General features: G+C 36.3%; 1 protein-coding gene across 2 annotated transcripts in view; it reads left to right on the top strand.

Moving 5' to 3' along the window:
- Nucleotides 1–23,516, top strand: part of cdhr1a (cadherin related family member 1a) — a 128,292-nt gene that overhangs the window by 16,601 nt on the left and 88,175 nt on the right. For both annotated transcript variants that reach the window (XM_089117078.1, XM_089117080.1), the window contains exon 3: nucleotides 7,791–7,867. The gene's annotated coding sequence lies outside the window, so the exon portion shown is untranslated. The remainder of the gene's footprint in view (nucleotides 1–7,790; nucleotides 7,868–23,516) is intronic.

Raw genomic sequence — 23,516 nt, 5'->3', positions numbered from 1 at the left:
TGTGGGCATTCAGTGTTCTCAGAATGTATGAAATCATGAGTTACATAAATCATACAAATGGAAAAAAAAATTGTGAACGAACAAACAGCAAACATTCCATGTAATAAGCTAGCTAACATCTTCCCCCTCATCCACTTAAAAAGTTATACTGCAATTCTAATGATTTAGAGCATTAATTTAAAAACAATGGGACCAGAATTACGTTTAAGAATGTTAGTCAGTCTTTCGTGGTTATAAGGTGATGTCATTATGTGGATCACCTGTTATGGAACATCCTGACAGAATCTAGTAATCTTCCATTGACCTTGTACCTCCTCTATGTTGTGCTTTTGATGTATTCTTGCTCTCATGAAGTATAGAGCTGTTCCTGGCACCACTGGCATATTGTATCTTGTTTCTCCAACTATTAAAAGTGTCAGCAGTTGTCTTCTGTTGCTTTTATATGCTGTTATTAACGACACAATGCTAACCGCCCAGAGTGTACATCTAATTAAAACCTCCAAACAGTTATAGCAAGGAATGAATCCAAAAGATAGGATATAATCATAGAGAATAATGTGTTTTTTTTTTTTTTTTCCCCACTGCCTTTGGAGGTTGGGTTGTAATGGGCTATCTGTATTCATACTGTGGGTTGTGAACCCACTCAATGATTGTTATAGAGCGCTGTAAAAGTTGTAGGTTCCTGCAGCAGCTTTTATTATTGCCAGCTCTCTTATTTCAAAGCCTCTTTTAATTTATTATTTGGGATTAAGGTTAATTTATTGAAACCTCCTACGATTAAACTTTGTAACTGTAATCCGCATCTGTCTTCCAATCAATTGGCATGATGCTACCAATGCCATGGGAATGGGTTTGGTCTTGGAATGCATGAACTGCTAAAATTCGTAACTTGAATGTAAGGAAAGTCACTTTGCAGATCTCCTCATAGGTCAAACATTTGAGAGCCGTGTATATATTTTGATTTAGATGACAGTTTGCGGAGTGGCGTATGTATGTATCTCTCTGCCGTAATGCGTTTTTGTCTGTTTGGCCGGGGTCTCCACAGTTCCCCCCTTTCATTCCTGCCCTTTGACACAGTCATCTCCCAGAACCCGAGCCTGCTGGCCTGCATTCAAGCCCCCTGTCTTAACCTGAAGAATTATGTGTGCAGATAATTAGCTCTTATAGGTACACTTTCCATTTCTTCACTTCACTAAGCACATCATCTTCCTTCCCTCTTTATTGTTTGCTTTGCTTTGTCAGATCGATGTCTTGCTACTGCGTAAGTAGCAGTCATATCTAAAGCAACATAAATCACAACAAGGTTCCCTGTCGCACCAGTCACCGCGCCGCTCCGTCTAGAAACGCGGTAGGGAGCGTCTTTTTTTCCGCATGGATCTCGGATCCGGGTATGGCTGCGCTCAGCCTTTCGATGTCTGTTTGTGTGGCGCTGTGCTCACTGGTCTTTTGCCACGTAAAATGGAATGTGATTACACAGTGCTTCGCTTTGGCTTTCAGAGGCTGTCAGAACATCAGGCATTTGTGTCAGATCCCTCTCCGCCCATCCCATAATATCCTCCTGCTCCCTTTGAGTCGGGGGCAGACTGTTGAGGGGGAACTTATCAGATTATCCCCTATCAGGTACCTTGGTGGGGAGCGGTTGGGCAGCATTTCTCCTGCCATTACTGCCAGCCCTGCGATCATGCCCCGCTAATGAATGCGCAAATGCAAATAGCCCTTCCCTGTAAAAGTTGACATTGTCTCCTGTGATAAATTTTCTGCTGAGGTAAGAGACAATTTAGAGTGGAATTACAAGCAGGCTCTTTGTCACTCTTCGGGTCCATTTACATCCGTAATTAGCTGTAATTCCACTGCGCCCATTAGAGAGAGAGAGAGAGAGAGAGAGAGAGAGAGAGAGAGTCACCACTGAAACAGATAAGCAGTAAAAAGGGGCGAGAGAGAGGAAAAGAGAAGCGCCAGATCTCTTGATGCTTTGCACAGCGCCGTCAGCTGGTGATTTATATGCACCCCTACGTGCTTGTCGCCACGCCAATGGGTGTAAACATTGATTAGGAGCAGGAAATGAGGCACACACTTTGTCCTCTGTGTCAGGGTCTTTGGGTCGAGGAAGAGGAAGGCTCATGGCCTTAATGTGTACAGTCCTCAACACCTGAGCGCATTTTAGAGGGTGGCGTTAGATACGCCTCTCAAGCATTACCCAAACAAACACATGACATTGTGCCACAGCGCCGCTTGAGTGACAAGCTCAGACTTGTCATTGAGTATCTTTTAGACCTGTGACACTCAGACACACACGGGAGTCATAGTGCATGATTTTCCTGTGTGAGGATGATGTGGATCAGCCGGCAAAACAAATGTGGATTGATGGAAAGCTTCGAATGAGATGCACCAATGATTGTTTTGTGTTGTTTTAGGTTTTTGACGAGTGTTGCCCGCCACGGGAGGTAAATTAATGCAGGGCTATGACCCCCGTGTTTAACCCTGTATTTTCCCCTGTGGTGCGCAAGGGGCCAAATAATCCTCAAAAAGGTCAAGACGCACGTCTCCTTCCCTACTTCTTCACCCCTATCTAATGAAAGTGTTTCCTGTGTTTGTATGACATCTATCTTAGCCAATCCCCCAAATCCTGTCATTAAAGAGCTTAAGTGTTTGCTAAAGCTCCTGGACAGATTTGACATAATCCATTAATAGCTAAGAAATGTTTTTCTTAGTGAACTTAGTAAACACAATTGTTGGGGAAGCTGCTTAGAAACCGTAGCTTGCCAAGCTACAAACGTATCATAATTTGAAAGAAGTTGAACGACAGCCATTAGGCTACAAGCTAAAAACAAAAAGTAGCTTGAAGCTATTGAGGGAGTAATATGTTTTTATAAATGAAATATATTCAATTATATCATTTATAAATGAATCAACTACTCCTACAGGTACATAAACAATAACAAGCTGTTTTGAATGAAGTACCCTTATACGGAACAAAAATATATGGGAACATACGGCAAAATATAATGCTATGGAAGCTTGTTTCCGACACTGAATTAAAAAAAAAAAATAATAATAATTGTGATTTTATCTCACAATTCTGATTTTTTTTCTCACAATTGCGAGTTTATATCTCTCAATTCTGACTTTATTTCTCAGAATTGCGTGTTATAAAGTCAGAATCGCGTGATATAAAGTCAGAATTGCGAGTTATAAAGTCAGAATTGCAAGATATAAAGTCAGAATTGCGTGATATAAAGTCGCAATTGCGTGTTATAAAGTCAGAATTGCGAGATATAAAGTCAGATTTGTGTGATATAAAGTCAGAATTGCGAGATATAAAGTCAGAATTGGGTGAGAAAAAAAGACAGAAGTGCGACTTTTTATCTCACAATTCTGACTTTTTTTTCTCACAATTGTGAGTTTACATCTCGCAATTCTGACTTTATAACACATAATTGCGAGTTTATATGTCGAAATTCTGACATCTTTTCTCAGAATTGTGAGATATAAACTCGCAATTGCGTGTTATCAGGCCAATTCTAAGGGGAAAAAAAACTTTTTCCCCCTCAGAATAGTTTAAATCTCGCAATTCTGACTTTATCTCTCACAATTCTGACTTTATAACACGCAATTCTGACTTTATATCTCGCAATTGCGACTTTATATCACGCAATTCTGACTTTATATCTCGCAATTGCGACTTTATATCACGCAATTCTGACTTTATATATCGCAATTGCGACTTTATATCACGCAATTCAGACTTTATATCTCGCAATTCTGAGAAATAATGTCAAGAATTGTGAGAAAAAAAGTCAGAATTGTGAGATAAAAAGTCGCAATTACCTTTTATATTTTTCATTCTATGGCAGAAACAAGCTTCCATATAATGCAATATATATATTAGAGAAAACATTTCTATATTTTGGAAGTGCTATTTACATGCATTGAACATGTATGAGTATATATAAATACATGTACAATATTTATGAATGAAGACAAAAATAGCATTACATTTTATATTCACAAATTTTATCCTTTATTGTGTACATATATTGCACATACATGTTCCCAAATATATATATATATATATATATATATATATATATATATATACACACACACACACACACACACACACACACATTCATGGAATGAATTTCAACAGATTTCTAGTTCCCAGCATGGTTTGCTTCTGACTGTTAAAGGAGAGCAAATGTTAAAATTAAGTGTTATTTAATGTGTTTTGCTCAACATTAATATAGGGGGAGATCTGTTAGTGTTTCATTTTCTATTATTTTGGAATTTAAAAGGGTTTATGATATGTCTGACTCTGAGCTTTTGGGGTTACCATTGTGCTGAAGAGAGGCTTTGGTGACGTTGACGATTGGCCGAACATCATTAAGACTATACTTACTATTTAAAAGTAGGAATGCTGTGCACTCCTCAGCACAGTGATAGTCTCTTGGTTAAATACTTGGTGTGCTTGTGATTTTATTAACTAGGTTGAAAATATAAAAGAAATATAATGTGAATAATTAAAAAATATAAGAAATATATTACATTAAATATTCCTCTATATATGTGTGTATGCTTCATGAGTAAATATATCTGCAATATATTACACATGCAGTGCCATATCTGATTAAATATATTATGAAGTGTATTACTGAATATAAATTAATTCTGATATAGCTAGGCCCTATTAGTAAATATACCTTATTGTCACATATTTTTCAAAATATGAAAAGCGGCAATTCCTTGTATTATTCAATATATTGTGATATATTAATACAATAGGCCTATATTATTCTGTATATTTTCAGACATGCTGTTAAACCATATTGGTCATTCATATGGAGATGCATTTTATTTTCTTAAGGGTAGCTCTTAGATAGACAACATCCAGCTTGATCTACATTCAACTAACAATAATTTGTATTACTGAGTCGAAAACATGGTGCATTGTATAATGATTCGAAAATTCCCGTCTTGTAATCCCGGTTCATAGGCTATAAATTAATCTTTACAAGAGTGATCTGTGCGACTAAATCACAGACTATTTCATACTTGTTTGCGAACCCATTTGACCTATTTGATGTGATTTATTCATTCCTGAATCACTAGATTCTAAACAGCTGTACTAAATACTAAGGAAAATTATTGTCAAGTAATTTCCACCAATAGACAAGAATATACAGTATCAGTAATATTTTACAGTGGCTTGTTGTGTCCCAGTAAAAAGAGTTGAGATCACCTGGTTAACTCTATAAGCGTCTTAAAAACAGATGAATTATGTTCACAATACTGAAAGTGTTGTTAGGTGAGTAGTGTCGCTACATTTGGTTACTTCCCAACACTGGCAAACAACAACCTTTTTCTTTTTTCTTTTTCCTTTGACCTGTCCCATTAATGATCTCTTAAAGAGTGCCCTTTCATTGACCGTTTATTTGACCTCCATTTGGGAGCCATACCTGAGTGCTTTTGTAATGCCATTTTCCAGTGAGCTTTAATGAGGCTCATTGTGATGTCTAATTGTCTAGCAGACATTTAACACATCAAATATCATTTTCCTGGATTCATTAACTACAATGAAAAAAATCCACACTCCTAGATTCACAATTTAAAGCGTCCTGTTGGCTATGTCCAGCTCTGCTTTGTTGATGCCAGCAGTCCCCCCCCCCTCCCTCTTTCTTTTTCCTCTAGTGCGGTTTCATTCCCTATGTACCTTCTGGTCTGTTACCCTGGTGTTGTAAAACATAGATGCCTGAATTGTGCATTAGGGCACCATGATTACATCCATCAATCATGTCAGAGAATTTGGAAATGATGGTTTAATGTACCTTTTTAACTACATGTAACTTTGTTGCTGCCTCTGTACACGTTTTGTACCACTGATATGAAATGCACGAGAAGGAAGGGTGGAAAAGAGAGCAAAAACCCATTGTGTTTTTTCCCTGTCATTAAGCTGTGCCTGGGAGATGATGTGGAAGCCGTATGTGGTCCAGGGGAAGTATTTATGGCCCTGCTTGAATCTGGTTGGGCTTCGCTGATAGCTGAGATAATGGGAGCGAATGGGATGCAGCGAGCTGTTCTAATGGCACCAACAAGACATGGGAACAGCCAGGATAAATAAATGTTAGCCATTTTCTCTACTCCACACCATTTGCATGTTCTATCATTAAAGCTGCTTAAATAGTTCCGATAATAGAATAATAATAAAAGTATACTGGTTGCATTTAAATAGTGGAAAGCAGGTCTTTAAATTTTCTTAATGCATTTAATGCAAAGGCTCCGTGTTTCATTAGAATAGTGGAGTTGTGTTCGGCTGAAGATAGCGGGAGGGGAGCTTTAATTTTAATTTGTTTTAATTCTGACACTTATGCTCCAGTGGCTTTTCTTGTGAAATGGGGATGAATACAAACAAGATTTCACTTCATTAAACAGCAACAAACTGTACGGAAATTGCACTTACTTATGGAAATGGATTTTAAGCATGCAAAGCATTACTTGCTCGGTCTACGCTGAAATTTGAAAAACATTACAGGGTGAGCCTATTAGCTCTGACAGAGTTGAGCACAATTACTGGATGGGGGGGGGGGGGGGGGATCAAGGTACAGCTAAACCCATGGTGATAAAAAGTGACAAGCTATTAGGAAAGTATATTGACCTTAAAAAGCACTTAATTTAATAAACCGCAGTTTGCACAGGTGGCATTACTGGCGTAAGAAAAGACAATGATAGAAATATCACTACTTTACAGTGGTATATTTTACAAAAGGATCTCTCTATTTAATATAAATAACTTGTACACTTTATTTAGAGTTTACTATATAATAATGTTAATGGTACATTTACAGTATGCCTGTCTTATTATAGGCCTACATTTTAAAATTAAAATGTGGAAGATTACAGGCTATAGAGTTCTGTGGTGGATTACGGTTTAGTCTCATTCAATTTATCATGAATGCCTAAATTAAAGATTATCAATATTTAAAATCATTTTGTTTTAAATTGACCATTTTTTTAAAGTTGGCGTGAAACAGAAGTTGAGATTGTCGTTTTTTCCTTGGCGTGACGTATATCCGAGTGAAACTGCTTCTGAAATTAGAATAAAATGTAGGGCAGGGCTTGATTCCGTCTTTCGGGAATTGATTGGATCGTTGGAGGTTGGGTGTTGCACACAAAATGGAGGCTGATTTGAATGTGATTCTCTGAGAGGCGGTTCACCGATAGCCGCACCCTCATCCGATCCGGCCGCACCCTTTCGCCATTCGACGTGACCGAAATAGAATAGAGATGGGAGAGGGAAGGGTAATGTATTTGATTAAAGGTTAAATGGGTACATGACTTTTAAAAAAATGAAGTGCACAGCAAGTGCAAATCATTTATAATAAACACTACAGTATTACATGTCAAAAGAAGATTTGTCAAATTTGATTTCATGCCGACTTTAAAGAAAGTTAAATAATGTTTTTTTTTTGTTTAATGTGGTAGCTAAATTGGAAAATATAATGCTCAGAGAACTGTGAATCTGTATATTTCACTTCTTTATATATTGTTTGAACGATTTTGTACAACTATTCTGTATTCGTACAACTAATATATGTTCTGATGATAATTTGTCAGTTATTGTCAACGCTTGTAGGACCAAGATGGCTGACTTATAGTTGTTGCATCTTTTAGTTGTTGAGAATAATAAAATATCAATTTAAAAAATATTGTAAATGGTAACTGGTGAAGTCAGAAAATTTGGGTTGATGATCTAGGACCTTTTGTTTACCTTTCAATGTTATCTGCATTTTCAGTATCTGTTGGAATGAGCTGGACGGTTAACAATGGACATTTCTTCTTTTTCCTGAAACAGCGTTCAAAGATGCTAGAGGTAAGGAGACAATTTAATATAAAAACTCTTTCAAGTTGCAGTTATTTATTAGTTTATTAGCTGTGTTGTAGTTCAACCTAGTTATATTGCTTATAGCATATAATATTTGAGGGCATAAACATATCTAGTACGTTCTTCTAAATAATACTACATTCTATGTTTAGCGTGTCGACAAAGTATTTAGTTGAATATGGATGCATTTGATTGTTTCACATAATTTATTTGGGTTTTGCATTGAGATTTTTGTTGTACTGAAGTGAATAGACCTCATAAATGTAATGATTATTGAGGCAGGACCTCAAAGTAAACATACTATTAACATGCTAAACTTATAACTTCCTCTTTAACTCAGCAACCTTAATTCACCATCCTCCTTCAGCTAGCTTTTAGAGTTGAATGATCTCAGGGAGGTCCAACATGTCTTCCCCGATCCTTTGAGATGTTAGCAGACAAGAATAAAGGAGTCCCCTCGCTCTCTTTTTTCCCCCTCCTCTCATGTCATCTTGTGCTCGGTCTAATCTCCCGAGCATTTGAGGCCAGAATGCCGCTGGAAGTGAATAGAAACTTCAGCCTTATTGTTTATGTGCTTCTCAGTGTGACCGCTCTTTGTGTCCCCCACCTTGTTTTGTTTTTCATGCTACTTAACAGTGACATTGAATACCATGTGTGTTTATCTGTCTTCAGTGCGTTAATCTGTTTGCATTACTGCTGGTATTCTGGTAGTCCCATTATATATTAGAAAAGCAATTATCACTTCATTAAACATCGAAGGTGTTAACACAAGTCATAAGACTAAGCCATCTGTTGAATTATCTTCTCGGTGTCCTCTTGATGCTATCCACTAAACAACGCTTCTCACCAATTAAGGTTATACTTGATAATTTAACTTTGAAAATGGGAAGTGTTCGCCGGTTACCCCTCTAATAATAGCAATGCATATGGCGGTTATTTAGACTTTTTAATGAGAGAGATGGCCCCTTCAATTTGTCTTTGAGATCTGGAAAAGGCAGATTGGAGCCCGAGGACTCAATTCACCTGAGCATATGTTAGAATCTGAGGGGTTTTTTTTTTTTTTTTTTTTTTTTGTTTTTTTGCATGTGGTGGCAGACATTATAACCTATTTTTGAAATCTGCTGTGGGGTTGTATGACAGAATGGTCTTTCCCCCCCCCATTTTTTAATGTTGGTAAAATTTAATTCAACAGATCAGCATAACCAGGTCAGGTAATGTATTTAGTCAGAGTTAAGTCGATTTGCTGTTTTCCGCACCCTTTTAAAAATGTATCCTTATTGGGAATCGTCACACATGTGATCGCTGTGAAATATAGTCCTTTAGTACTTAATTTGAAGTGCGGCAATGATATGTCAAAGAGCCTGTCATCAACTTAACCTCATCTCACTCTGTAAAATCAATAAATCAGTGCTGTAATTGGGCTGCTTTAGCATGTTTTCTGTTTTGAATCACATGCTGGGGTAATTTGAAACTGAGCAGTCATAAGCTAACATCTTGAATTATGTGACATTTAGGCATCTTCAGCCTCTTAAATCTGCGACGAAGGCATTAAGACAGATAAACGCATCTAAAAATCAACTGGATTTAAAGCTAAATGCTTGTTTTTCATGCCTCCAGTTCATCTACTTTAACACATTCTATCCAGTTGGAGCTGTCTGTATTTGAGATGTTTGTAACGCTGATATGAACAAGATTTGCACCACTTAAGTTTTAAAGATGATGTTATCACTTTAGCTGTGCATATCCTCCTGATTTAGAGATTTAACAGCTTAATAACGCCTACCTTATCCCAATAAGTAAAGGATATGTTTGGCTAGGAATATCAGCTTAAGAAGGAATTACATTTTTGAAATATAAAAATCATGTTTTATATGATGATAATTTTTTTTAACTTCTTTTTTAGCAAACATGCAAATGCCGCATGCATAGATTTTTCTCTGCATTTTTTTTTTTTTACATTTTATGTAACATTGTTACACTGAAATAAAGGTTTTAAATAAAAACAGAGCCCGATTATGTGAAATCTAGAGAAATACTGTTTGGAAAGAAAGTTATAACATTCAAATGAAGCAGTTCTTTTTAAGCGTTTATTCTTTTGCTCTTTTGAAGAAAAGCAACTGTAGTCTACCTCTGACTGGGATGGAAAGGTTTTCTCTCAGCTTCTTGCCATGTGTGAGTGTGTATTGACAGCTCAGATGGGATGCTGGCAGAGGAAATGGCCTCATTTGTTTCCTATGGCTCAGTAATGGCAAATCACCTCTTAGGGGCAGTCAATCGACAGACTCCAATCCTAGTGCGCAAACATCCATGAGGATTTTATTGGCTTCCTCTTCAACTCCTCCACCTAATGTGGTTAGCCCAATGAGGCCCAAAACTTGTAAAGGTATTACAGAAAAAAATCAATCACCTGCTGTCCAGGCAAGTTCTGTTTTAGGATGAATCGTTTAAATGAGGACATCAGTCAGACTTGTTGTGTTATGTTTATCCTAGTTGCAAAAGCAGACGTTTTGTCAGGATTTAGTATTTAGTATGACTGGAAGATTGATTTTTATAATCCATTTATGAGTACAATAGCTTACGACGTTCATCATTCTCTCTTAAGCTCTTTTGTAAAGAAAAAAAAGGAGAAAGTTTTTCCAAAATCTTCTGTGTTGTCTTAATGAACAGGTGTCTACATAACACAGCCCACCTCACAGATGGCTATATAATTAGCATTCATTATGGCAGCCTCTCCAAGGTCAAGATCTGTGTGGCCAAGAAGACTTGCTAACCTTCTCACCTTCAAGCAGACCCCTCCCTGTGGGAGGCTGACACTTCTTTTTTTCTTAGCTCGGGAAAGATCGGGGGCCCTTTCATAAGGTGTCATTTTAATGCTTGAGCATTACTGAGACATGAATTTAAATTCCAAGGAGGTCAAGGTCTCCTTGGTAGAATTAAAATATCGAGCATTGCCCCCCCCAAAAATTTTAAATTAACAAAATGTACTGGACTTAAATTGTATATTTTGTAACTAAGGGTGTACCAATACACTCATGCCAATATTGATTCAGCTTGATGCAATATTGATTCAGTCTCTCACAAAATTTTTAAGCCAAAATCGAGTTAAAATGTATTTTTTTTATTTTTTTATTATGACTCCTAAGACAAATAATAAATAGGGCTGTCAAACGATTAATCGTGATTAATCGCATCCAAAATAAAAGTTTTTGTTTACATAATATATGTGGGTGTACTATGTATAATTATTTTGTACATATATAAATATACACACATGCATGTATATTTAAGAAAAAATATTATTATGTATAAAATATTTATATTTACATATAATATAAATTAAATAAATCTTTATATGGTATATACATGAAAATGAAGAGTTCAGATGCAAAAGCCTCTAAGTGCCATTTGAAAATTTCTTCTAGAATAATAATTATTATCAAGCTAGTATATTTAAGTTCATTAATTTCGCTTAAATGGGGATGAAGATTACCTATGAATTGTCATTTAAGTGAAATTACTGAACTTAAATATACAAGCTTGATAAAAATGATCATTCTAGAAGAAAATTTCAAATGGCACTTAGAGGCTTTTGCATCTGAACTCTTCAAATATTTCTTAAATATATACAAGCATGTGTGTGTGTATAAAATAATTATGCACAGTTCATTCACACATATTATGTAAACACAAACTTTTAATCATTTGACAGCCCTAATAATAAACAATACTGAAAGACTTGGACATCGTCCTCCCCCTCATGCACAGGACAATGTTGAAACCAGAATAGCAATATTCATAACAGAATTATGTTAGACGCATGCTTGCACTCAATCCCTGACTATACATTTAACAAGTTTTAGATATTGTATTTTATTAAATCCTGAACTTTATATTTTAACTTATTATCAATTTAATAAGTAAACATGCAAGCTCAAATGTGTGACCTTCTGGGTTTACCATATCTCATGCTGATCTGTCTACACAAAACACTTTGTTGCTATCCACAATAAATATTGTTGCATTTTTGTACAGCAATTATATTGTGATTATTATTTTTTTTTTTTGTTCTGAATGCACATTCATGGTGCTCCAGTCAACATATTTGAAAATGTCATGTACGATAGTATTGGAATAGTTAAATAATATATTTAAACGTTTAGCCCATTCATACCTGAACAGTGCATTCATGCTATCCTCCGCCATGTCTCCCAGAGCTTAAAACAATACAGTTTACTCCTGTAGTAACGGTTGTGGCAGTAGCGGTCAGGTCATTCCACGAGCATGTCAGCTTTCATGCCTGACTGCTTCTGTTGTGGGGCGAGGAGGGGTGGGCCAGAGTGCAGGGAGCACAAGTAGGCCTGTAATTTTCTCCACTTAGAAATGAATTCCATCTAATCTCATTTCACCATGTCAAACGGCACTGTGACATGCTGTTTTCCTCAGTAACATTTGGTTATGCTGCAGCAGTCGACTGCCCTCCTGATGCAGCCTGACACCCTCTGGTTATTAAAAACTGTTTGCACTTTGCGATATTGTATGATGTGGGTTAAATGCAGAGCAATAGAGAGACTAAATAAACCCTCTCTGTTTTTTAGTTTCGTCAGCTGATGTCTTGTGCCGGTAGCTTGTCTCTGTTTCGAGGTTAGTTCGCCTGTCACGTGGGAAATACAGTTAATGGCTAATCCATCTTGTATTTCAGGTGTTACAGCTTTCGACCTTCTGACCTTACATTTGTTTTCTGATTAAAACCTATTTATTATAGTGTTTTCTTATATTAATTATATTATTTGAGTAGTCCAAATGAAAATGGGAATTCATTTTATGTTTTTTATTTTACATTTTTTCATTTCTTCCTTATTATTATTATGATGTTTATTGTAAATACAATATTATAATAATGAGAGAAAGCTTTGCGCAGTTAGCTTTTAGACATAGATTTAATGAGATGTAATATATTTCGCAGCTAATAACTAAATGCATAATATCTCTTTCAGTCTGTATCTTCTATAGTGAGTGCACACACACACACACACACACACACACACATGCACACAGAAGCTTTCCCCTCCCATCACAATAAAGAAGTGCACATTTAGGAGATGGAGTTGCAGACTCTGAGTTATTTGCAGGAGTAATGTATTATTCTGTTCAAGTAATGATCAGGTAGTGTTAGATGAATGCGAGGTGTTCAGCTCCATTACTGGCCGCACATCAGTGAGGCATTATTACATTATCGCTGCTCCTTAGCAGGAGATTGGCTGTGTGAGACCAGGTTCTGAATACACTCATAGTGCTCGGGTTGGCATTAATAGCAGATTGGCTCATTGCTTTCAATGATAAAAAAAGTAAGAATTGCTAGTAAAAAGAGCATGGACTCAGGCTAATCCTTAGCTGTTTGTCAACTGAAGATGTTGGTGCATTAGAAGGAGGGATGTTAAACAGGTGAGGAGATTTTCAGACTAAGAATTCTGCGGTTGGCCATTGACACAAATCTTTAATACGTTTTTTTTTTTGGTCTGGAAATGAAATGAAAGTCTGATCAGTAGCTAAAATGATGTTGTATATTTGTGGTATATTACATTGAGAATTTGGCAAACATTATGGAAAATGAATTCATATTTCAGAATGTTTTAAGTTATTTAGTCATTTGCTTGCTGATTACTTTTATTTACTTATTCTTAGTCTGGCACTCTAGACCCTGGATGATCCTTAGGAGGGAAGGAAATCATTAAAGCAAATTACACTGTAAACATTCTAAGGAGCATTTGTCTTGGGGATCAATATATTCCACAGTTCTTTCCTGGAGTCTATAGTGTTTTTAAACCATCATGAGGGAGATTATGAGAAGAGTCCTTTTTTTGTCTTACAGATGGACCAATAATTATTGACAGCTTGTAAACTAATGACTGAACCTCCTTTTAACCTCCTGCCCAAATGTAATGGATAAACCCTTTTTTTTTGGCTTGAAAATGACAAAATCTTTATTTATATTTTCTGATTTATTTAGTAAAATGCAGACATGCTTATAAATTATTCCATTTGTTATTATATCTGTCTTAGTTGCTTTGCTGAATATTTTTTTAGTTAGACTTCACTTTTAATAGATTTAATACTTTAATAGCAGAGATATTTTACTCATCTGATAAGTATTAATTACATATTTTGAGTATGATAATAATAACAATTCAATTCACATTTGTTTGTCAACATTACAATTTAGAGTGATCTGTTAACTGAGGGTAAATGTTTAAGTTACGTATTTCAGAAATGTACAGTTAGCTACAAATGTAAATGTAATAATTTACCTAACAGTCATGGTTATGTTATTAAATCAGCTTGTTTAACTAAATTCAATCTTTGTTTCTTTTCTGCTTAAAATGATTCCATTATCAGCATTAGCAACGAAATCAGGATTTGCTCTGTTCCTTCTCCACTCCGTCGACAAGGCAGGTGATTCTGAGCTGCAAATTGAAGAAAAGTGTCCCATTAAATCAGACAATATCACATGTATTCATTTCCTCTTCTTTGTACCTTTTAAGCTTATTTTCGGAGAGGATGAAAAGGAGAGAAGTGTCTTCTCTAGATAGGATTTAAGATAGGATTTAAAGCCCAATGTAACCAAAGCTCTATTGTCATTTACACAGTCTGGGCCCCTAACCTATTCGCCAGTTATACTGTTGAGGCCTATGAATTTGTGAACCCCCCCCCCCACAGATAATAAGTCTTAATGGCAACAAAATGACTCCTCTGTTTCATTCTGTTGTTATGTTAAAAACAGCTAACCCAAAATGACCACTCTCTGCATATCAGGCTGGGTTGTTTGCCTTGCTTTTGGTGGGCTGCAAGTTGGAGTTCCTTCTGTTCCCCATATGGCAGCATTGTCTTGGTAATGTGCTACAATGCCCCCCCTTGGAGCGTGCTGCAGGCCCTGCTGCTAGAGGATAAACTATTGGTTTCACTTTTTCTCTCGGAGCCCCTGGAGGCAAGCCTATGGCCTGGGGGACATGCTGCTCTCTGAGCTGGGGGGCTTTCAGCGCGTGGCGGCCCGCCACCCCCGCTGCCACTGCCTGAGAGGGCCCTTAGCCAACAGAAAAAAAAGGAGAAAGGGCTGAAGGGAAGGATGCGTAGCTCTTGGGGGCTCTGAAAGGGAAAGCTAACTTCATTGTGTCCTGTATGGCGGGAATACAGCAAACGGCCTCTTATAAGACTGTATGTACATGTGTTTTGCTGCGTTTCCATTTCCAAAAGTATTTTTAATGTTATTGATTCTGACTAATCCTGCGTCATAACTTTTTTAGCTTGTCTGTAGATGCACAGTTTTCAATTATACATTTTTGAAAATTAAAAATTCATGTTTAATGCTGGTCTTCAAAAAAAAAAGTGAAAACTTGGAAAATCAGGGTGTCACCCTTAAGGCATCATCTCAATCTAGAGCGTGCATTAGCCCAAATGACTAATGGGACTCACTAAAATAATTAGAAAAGAATTTGAAGAAGACCATTATATTATGTAAATGCATAATCATAAAAAATTGTGCTGCATTTGCAAATATGCATATGATTTCATCTTGCCTGTTTTAATTAACCACGTTGTCCTGCCTGAGAGATAATATGATTTATAATCTATCATTAGCAGTTGATGCTCTCTCATTTTTTTTTTTTCGTTTGTTGAAGTTGTCTTGTAGTGTCCGCCACTTTGATCTGTTTACTTGGCTGCCAATTTGCCAAATAGTTCACTGTTAATGGAAAAATTAATTGCCAAGCGACATCAAGAGTGTCAGCCTCAAAATGTAGGAGTCAGTTTGATATTGTAAACTAAGTGTTAGGATGATGCAGTAAGCCGACCTTTCATGTTCTCTCCCACATCAAAAATAGCAGAAGTAATTAAAAACATTTAAGCTAAACTAATGTGTTAAGTTATGATGTTATTTAAGACGCAAACCTCATAAAATTAAAGCCCAAAACCTACTGCCTGTATTTACATATTAAGCTGTGCTATCATTTTCAGGCTAACTTATTCTGACAGTGGAGATGCTTTAATACTCAAATCACATTGCTATTTAACATAGTGTTACATTGAGTCACTCAATACATTGTTTTTTGTTTGACCTATAAATGAATCTTACACAATCATTCTATTTGGATTTAGTCCATATTATTTGGAAATTATACCGATTATTTTAAGCTTACGATGTGTCCAGTTTCATATAAATTCTGCATTTGCTGATTTGTCAGCAAAAATGTGCAGTATAACAGCATGAAAATGTTAATTATGAACAGTATGGATAGAAAAAAATGCATGTTAATCTAGGTTTTTGTTTTTCAGTGCTTAGGATAAAAAAAAGAATTGTAAAAAAATGAAACAGCCAACAGATCATAACACAGTTTCTGAAAAGATATGTGGCACTTCTTTCTCCATATATATATACACACACATATAATTTCCACAAAAAATTTACAAATTCAATGCCTGAGATTGTGAAATGCTAAAACTGATTATTTAACCAGCATACAATTTGTTCATTTTCTTTAGAATATATACTTGTGCCAAAATTATTTGTAAATAGTGACACATTTTGTTGTCAACAAAAATGTACAGTGATAACATACATTTATTTTGGCGCAAGATACTTTTAAAAGAACCCTCTGTTGCCTACTGTAAAAAAAAAATATTTTCAAGATTTGTTGTCACAACGTTTTTTTTCTTTTGTCAAATCAACTTAAATCATTTATTTACTTCAGATAACTTATTATTTTGAGTTTCTGCGCTGTAAAACAATATTTTCAAGATTTGTTATCACAACATTTTTTCTTTTGTCAAGTCAACTTAAATCATTTCTTTAGTTGAGATAACTTATTATTTTGAGTTTCTGATGGTTAAATCAATCTCCTTCATTGTATTAACTCACTTTTTCCAGTTCAATCAACTTAAATTTTTAAGGCAACCAGGTTCCTTACTTTTTTAAGTTAAACCAACAATATTTTTTTTTTTTTACAGTGTAACAATTTCGCTATAGGTAAAAGCTCACCGTATGAGACTTTTAATTTCTCTTAAGATCACACAAGTTTTCTTCTCGCCGCTTGCATACTCTGAACAAGAACCTTTGGTTCACTGCTCACACAAGACATAACTTTTTTTCACATGCTTTTTTTGTGTGCTATTCATCCCCCCCTCTGGGATTGTTTCTACAACACACATTTGTGAATCTGAATTGATGAAAAAGTAACAAAGCCGCTCTGTTGTGGCAGGATGAAAGGCCTTGTGAGAACACTGGGGTTATCTGCTCAATAAATATGATGCTTCCTCATACTGCAACTCTTTGTCACTGACAAAGAGCAAACAGCTGGTAGATGAAATGCTACATTGCGGCACAGGACAACAGACATTTTCAGCTTGGCTGACCAGACACTAGCCTTTGAGCTGGCTCTGGGAAGGCTGTTTGTTTGACCCAAAGGAGTGGAATTGACAGAGAAAGCCTGCAGCACTTTTCTCTTCTATGACTAAGACGGCAAATTATTTTCCAGTTCCCTGTGTGAGGTGGTGTGTTTTTGCTAGCTCTCTCATGACCGCTTTGCACCTGCTGTGTCTGCAGGGTGTACTTCAACAAAGGGAGCACTTGTTGACTGAACTCTGCTTACACCTTCTTTTAACATTTAAATCTCTCGCATCGAACACCGATTCATATGGGCAAAGAGCTCTTTATCAAATGTGTGTGACAATTGTACAGCTTGTGTCGCTACCAGTCTTCATGAGACGTGTGTAATTGCTCACATTATTTGAATCGATTCAGTTTTAAATGATCGATATGATCCCAGGTACCTCGAGTGTGCGCCAGTGTCTGTTGGTATAAACACAGCAATCCACTGGCATTGATTTATGAGACGGGGCACTCGCAAATTGACTTATATGCAAGAGATGTAAATGGGGAAGGCTGTTTGATGGAGACGCTCATTTCCTTCTATAAATGTTTTAAATTAACTCAACCCTTGTGGCAGAACAGCACAAGCTTTTCTTTTTCCCACACTCTCCCTTTTTTATATTTGCAAGATTATCCTCATTATCAGGCAATTTGTTTCATAAACGGAAACGCTTCCCTTTGATAGAGTTAGTACGAGGGAGTTTGATTAAGAGGATTCATTTCTGAAAGTAAACCTATGAAATTAGCCAAGGAACGAGCCATGTTAACAATGATGCAGAGCAAAGATGTTTATAATCAGAGCTTTTTGACAGCACATAGATCACAGTAAAGGTGGAAATAAAGCAAGATACCGAATCACAGTCCCACAAAATGATACAATAGTATTCATTTATCAAGTTTGTGGAGCTTTTCCATCAGACCGTAGTCAATTACTGGTATGAATAGTAAAGATGCATGTGATTCCAGACTCCTATTGGGTTTTTTGTATTGCACTGCTTAGGGTAATACTATTATTTATAAGTATTTATTTTGCCAGCCAGTTCCTAATTCTGCAATAAATATTTTCTGCAGCATTAAAAATACTTATAGTTGTTTTGTAGTATGCACTTGTGTATTATTCAAAAAATATAGGGCTATTTGAAATAATTTCAGCATTTTTTTTCATATCACTATTTATTTATACATCTCTCTATGTTATGGAAGCTGGATTCCACAACAGAATAAAAAAGGTAATTGTGACTTTTTTTATCTCACAATTATGAGTTATTATGAGAATTGCATGATATAAACTTGCATATATCTATTAAAAGTTTCCTCATATATATATATATATATATATATATATATATATATATACGTATAAGCAAACTTTTTACAGTTCAGTTTCAAATTGTGTTGTCAAATTGCAATATAAATATATATATATATACACACACACTTTTTTGATCATCACACAGTGTGGGATAATAATTTTTTTTATTTGCTTCTTAATCTTAAATTGGACGATTTATTTTTAAACTCAACCTGTCTCTTTCTGACTGCACTTATCCTTAACTGTATGATTTTTAATTATACCTTCGTGCCAACAGACCTTTCAGACATAAAAGTTATCTACCAGCTCAGAATCTGTGGCCCCTGCCTCCTAATAGCATGGTATTAAAATCCTACTAATTAAAGAGAGGAAATTTACAATATGAAATCATACATGACACAAACAGAGAGACTTGACTACTGTTGGCTCTGCTTTAAAGCAGGCACCTCCACTTCTCGCTGTTAGTGGGAGGACCCCTACTGGAGGCTGAACGTTTTATCCATCCCATTGAGATGTCTCTTGAGTTCTGTTGCATTTGGACTTCTTTTGTATTATGGTTTATGCTCAATATTTAAAGGCTTTTATATTCTAAAGGAGAAGTAGAATTATTTGTTTAAGAATGTGAATGTTTTTTTCAATACTTTTTTTTAACATCTTGTAATTCATGACAAGCTTTAATGTACAGACTCGGTGAGACACTAACATTAGCTCCTGTTTTGGGATGATGATCTGAATAATTACTTTTATAAAATATATATTTACATATTATCATTTGTAGAACTTAGGCCACCACTAGTATACTGCATAAAAATTGCAAAAACAACCAAAAGAAACTATAAGTAATTACACGTAACGTCCATTTTATGGCAACAAAAAGTCCTCCGTTGATATTTTCCTCAAATCATTTTCCACATCAGTTTTATGTATTGCTTAAGCTTAAAATTGTATTCTGTCAGCATGGTCAGGTGTAGTGAAGGAGTTTCAAACCATTCACAGTGCTTCCCTTTGTTAAGGCTGTGGGGTCTTGTTTCACTAACAGATTGCAAAACCTTTACCAACACATTTTAAAATGATGAAAACCTTCATGATGGATCTAAAATCAACAATATTATCAAAACAGTTATGAAAAATGAATTAGCTGTTCATCTCATCTGAATTAAAACGGGTTTCATTTGTTCAGATGAAGTGTATTTCCCAGTTATCCTCTTACGATGGTAAATGAATTAGGGGGATATATATGAACAAAACCTTAGTCCTCCGGGAGGGAATTTGTCTTGCTGTACTTAAGAAGCAGCCCTTGTAAATTATAAGCTCCTAATTTTTGGTAATTAAATACCACTTGAATATTTAACACCATTGTTTGGGTCTCCTGCAAAATGCGTACAAATGTCGTTCGGACTATCAAGTGACTATTGTCTCCTAAATTGGGATAAAAACCGAAGTGCAAACCAACCCCTCGCTCCTCTCCATAATTTATTTGCATAATTAGCTCTTAATTTGAATTCACTATGCAAATATGTGCCTCTTTTAAATTGCATTTAAATGTGAACTGAGCTCACTGTCAAAGCTAATGTGAATGTATTGTTAAATCGAGATGAGAAATGATCAGAAAAGAAAGCCAGTGTAATGGGGAGCAGAGAGCAGAATGTGCTCGTAGACCAAATATATTGGCTATTTAATCGGTTAAGGTAGGCTCTGTCTTTTTAGTTGTGTTGAGAAATACTAGAAACTTTTTCTGTTCTTTCTTCATGTGCTTTTCATCTTGCTTTACCACACAGGCAGACTTTTGCTGCTCCTCGAAAGTGTGTTTTTCTTGCCCCCAGATGATTTGTGTCGATAGTCGGAGGACTTTTTCTGTATCCATTTCTGTTTGGATGCTCTTTTGCCAGTTTAGGGAGTATTTGCTCTTGTTTCTCTTAGAGAGGGGAGGCGTGCTTTGAGGACACTTATTACCTTCTATTATTCAAAGATATCAAGTGGTCCAGAAACGGGGCTAACTCTCGGTGGCTAAGCCCATAGTCCAGCCCAATGGTGGCCTTTGTAGAGAAGGGAATACAAACCCTTAGCTTGGACAAAGTGAAGGGAAATTGACCTGCTTGATCCCTTTTGGGGGAGCGGCTCTGTCTCTTTCATCTCCTCTTGAGGTCCGTGATCTCGAAGTAGCACTTAAACAAATCAAATTATGCCCCTGCTAACATAGGAACATTAATGTTTATATACTTGTGTGCTTTAAATGGTGCAAGAAAAGAGAAGAAGCCTTCTTTGTCATCGACTGATTTGAATCATGTGGATATTCTTTTAATCTAAAATCCATTTGTTGAATAAGTAAAAAAACAAAAAAACCAAAACCTCAACAGTATATTGAGAGAGCAGGAGCAGAATAGAAATATGAGACTGACAGGCCTTTGGGCCGAGGAAGTAGCCAAAAGGGACAAATTAGCTTTAAACAATAGGGGATCTCTTCCACTGGGGGATAATTAAATGTTTTCTTCATCAAAGCCAAGACAGTTTGCAAGCTGCTCATTTTGTAATCCTATCATGTTTGCCCCTGAGATATGCATTTTGAATTTTCTTCCCTTTCTTTCCTTAGGTTAGTCACTATCTCCATTGATGGCAATTCCATTTAATAACACTGTTGGGGGTGTTAATTATGTTGAGGGCTCAGGCCAGCCTGTTTCAGGCTGCTGCTAATGCAGGCCCTATGTTGTGTCTGTGGGGCTCCAGCCCACCGGTTCACGGCAAACAAGGACCTTTGTCATTTTCAGTTGAACGGCGGGGCTTGCCAGAGACCCTCAGTCGTCATGGTTTATAAGGTTTTTTAATTAAAAAAAAAAAAATTGAGAAATGTATTTGTCTTTTCAGATATTTTATTTTTATATTTGAAGGTATTTTATACAACTGATTTTAAAAATGGACCCAAACCTGTGGAGGAGAACTCTTCGCTGTTGCTCCTCAACTGGTCCCATCTGCAGCATGTGACGGGGACATTCTGTGCCCGCTCTTTCTCTTTGGCCACTGAGCTGTGGATTACATGGTTTGTTGTAGGCCGAGGATCAGAAGGAGGAAGCTGAATAATGTTACCCGTCTCTTTGAGGGAGGCCCACGGTCGGCCGGCTTCAGAATAGCTTTAACAGGATATCTCAGAGGAAACGATGGCTTTTGTCCAGTGCTTTCCAAAAAAGGTTAAGTCAAAAAGATCTGGGGGTCGCCTTTTAAACAGTCGCTGGAATACAGCTTAAACCCGTGCCCACAGCGTTGCCTATCTAACCTCGTGACACCATCAAACGGCATGCTGGGACGTTCCAGCCCTGAATACGTCCCAGTACAACATGCCGCCTGGTCCCTGTGGGCATGGCTGAACATTAATACCGTCTTTGAAGCGGAAATTTTTAATGTAACAGAGGGAACAAAATGCATACGGTTAAAATAGATGAATACATTGTATTTGGCTCTTGGCACATATTCCTGGCTTTGTTAGCTGGTTTGTTGGATCCCTCTATCTTTCGGGAGAGGGTCATTCCAGTGTTTGCTTTGGTGCCGCAGATTGTGGCGAGAGGATCATTGAAGTGGAGGAAAGGATTAGCAAAGATTATCAGTCACAATGAATAAGCAGAAGTGGACAAGTATTTCACTTTCTAGGGCTCATGCTAATATGAATAATCAAACACTTCCCAACCACCCCGTAGTCCAACGCACGCACACGCCAATACGTTCACAGGCCCTCAAATTATCTTTTTTTCCCCCTCTGCCGACACAAAGACAATATGTTTTGAGGAATAAAGCCGTGCTGAAACAATTGCAGCGTCTTGCCTCGGGGTCTGACACAGACTCTAGGGACGGCATTGAGCTCAGGGACCTGTTTGCTCAACACAATCCGTCCTCTTTTCCCAGAAGGCCTGTCACCGCTCAGATCATTTAAATAGCCATTTCTCTAACGGGAACTGAAGCCTGTCTTCTAAGATGTAGACGCGTTTGCTTACTGAAAAGTAGGAATTATGGATCTAACCTTAGAATGCATAAAAGGGGTCAAATTGACTTTTTTTTTTTGGAATAGGTTTCGTTCAATTCCTTGATATTCCATGTATTTCTCAGCCCAGCATGTCTTTTACATATTTGTTGGTCACAGCAAGGTCCAGAAAAAAAATATTTTTTGACTCGCTATTCCAAATCTCACCATTTTATTTTGTTTTCGTATTATACAGTAGGTCTGGGTGCTGTAAGGTTTTATACGTTTTTTGAAAGACGTCTCTTTGGCTCACCAAGACTGCATTTTATTTGATTAAGAAACAGAAACATTGTGGAATATAATTTAAAATAGCTGTTTTCTACTGTCAATATATTTTAAATGTAATTTATTCCTGTGATGGCAACACTGTAAAAAAAAAAATATTGCTGGTTTAACTTAAAAATGAAGTAACCTGGCTGCCTTAAAAATGTAAGTTCATTGAAATGGAAAAATTGAGTTAATACAATGGTGATTGATTTGATCATCAGAAACTTAAAATATTATGTTATCTGAACTGTTGATTTGACAAAAGAAATAATGTTGTGATTACAAATCATGACAATATTTTTTTCAGTGAAAGCTGAATTTTCAGTAGCCATAGTCTTCTGTGTACTTCAGAAATGATTGTAATATGCTGATTTGGTGCACAATTTCTTATTATTATCAGTGTTGAATGTTGACAGTTGTTCTGCCTAATTGTATGTGGAAACATTTTTTGATGAATAAAAGCTCAAAAGAACAGAATTTACCGTCACTTTAATTCAGTTTAATGCATAGTTGCTGAATAAAGGTAATAATTAATAATTAAAAAACATAAACTAGTAAAAAAAAAATTCCTTGACCCATATATTACTGAAACTTTGTATTAAATTACACTTTTGTTTTAAATTACATATACTAA

Source organism: Pimephales promelas, chromosome 11, assembly GCF_988280905.1.
Source record: "Pimephales promelas chromosome 11, fPimPro1.hap1.1, whole genome shotgun sequence".
In the NCBI taxonomy this organism is placed as follows: domain Eukaryota; kingdom Metazoa; phylum Chordata; class Actinopteri; order Cypriniformes; family Leuciscidae; genus Pimephales; species Pimephales promelas.
Note: the sequence above shows the minus strand (reverse complement) of the source record. Positions and strands in the feature narration are given on the sequence as shown.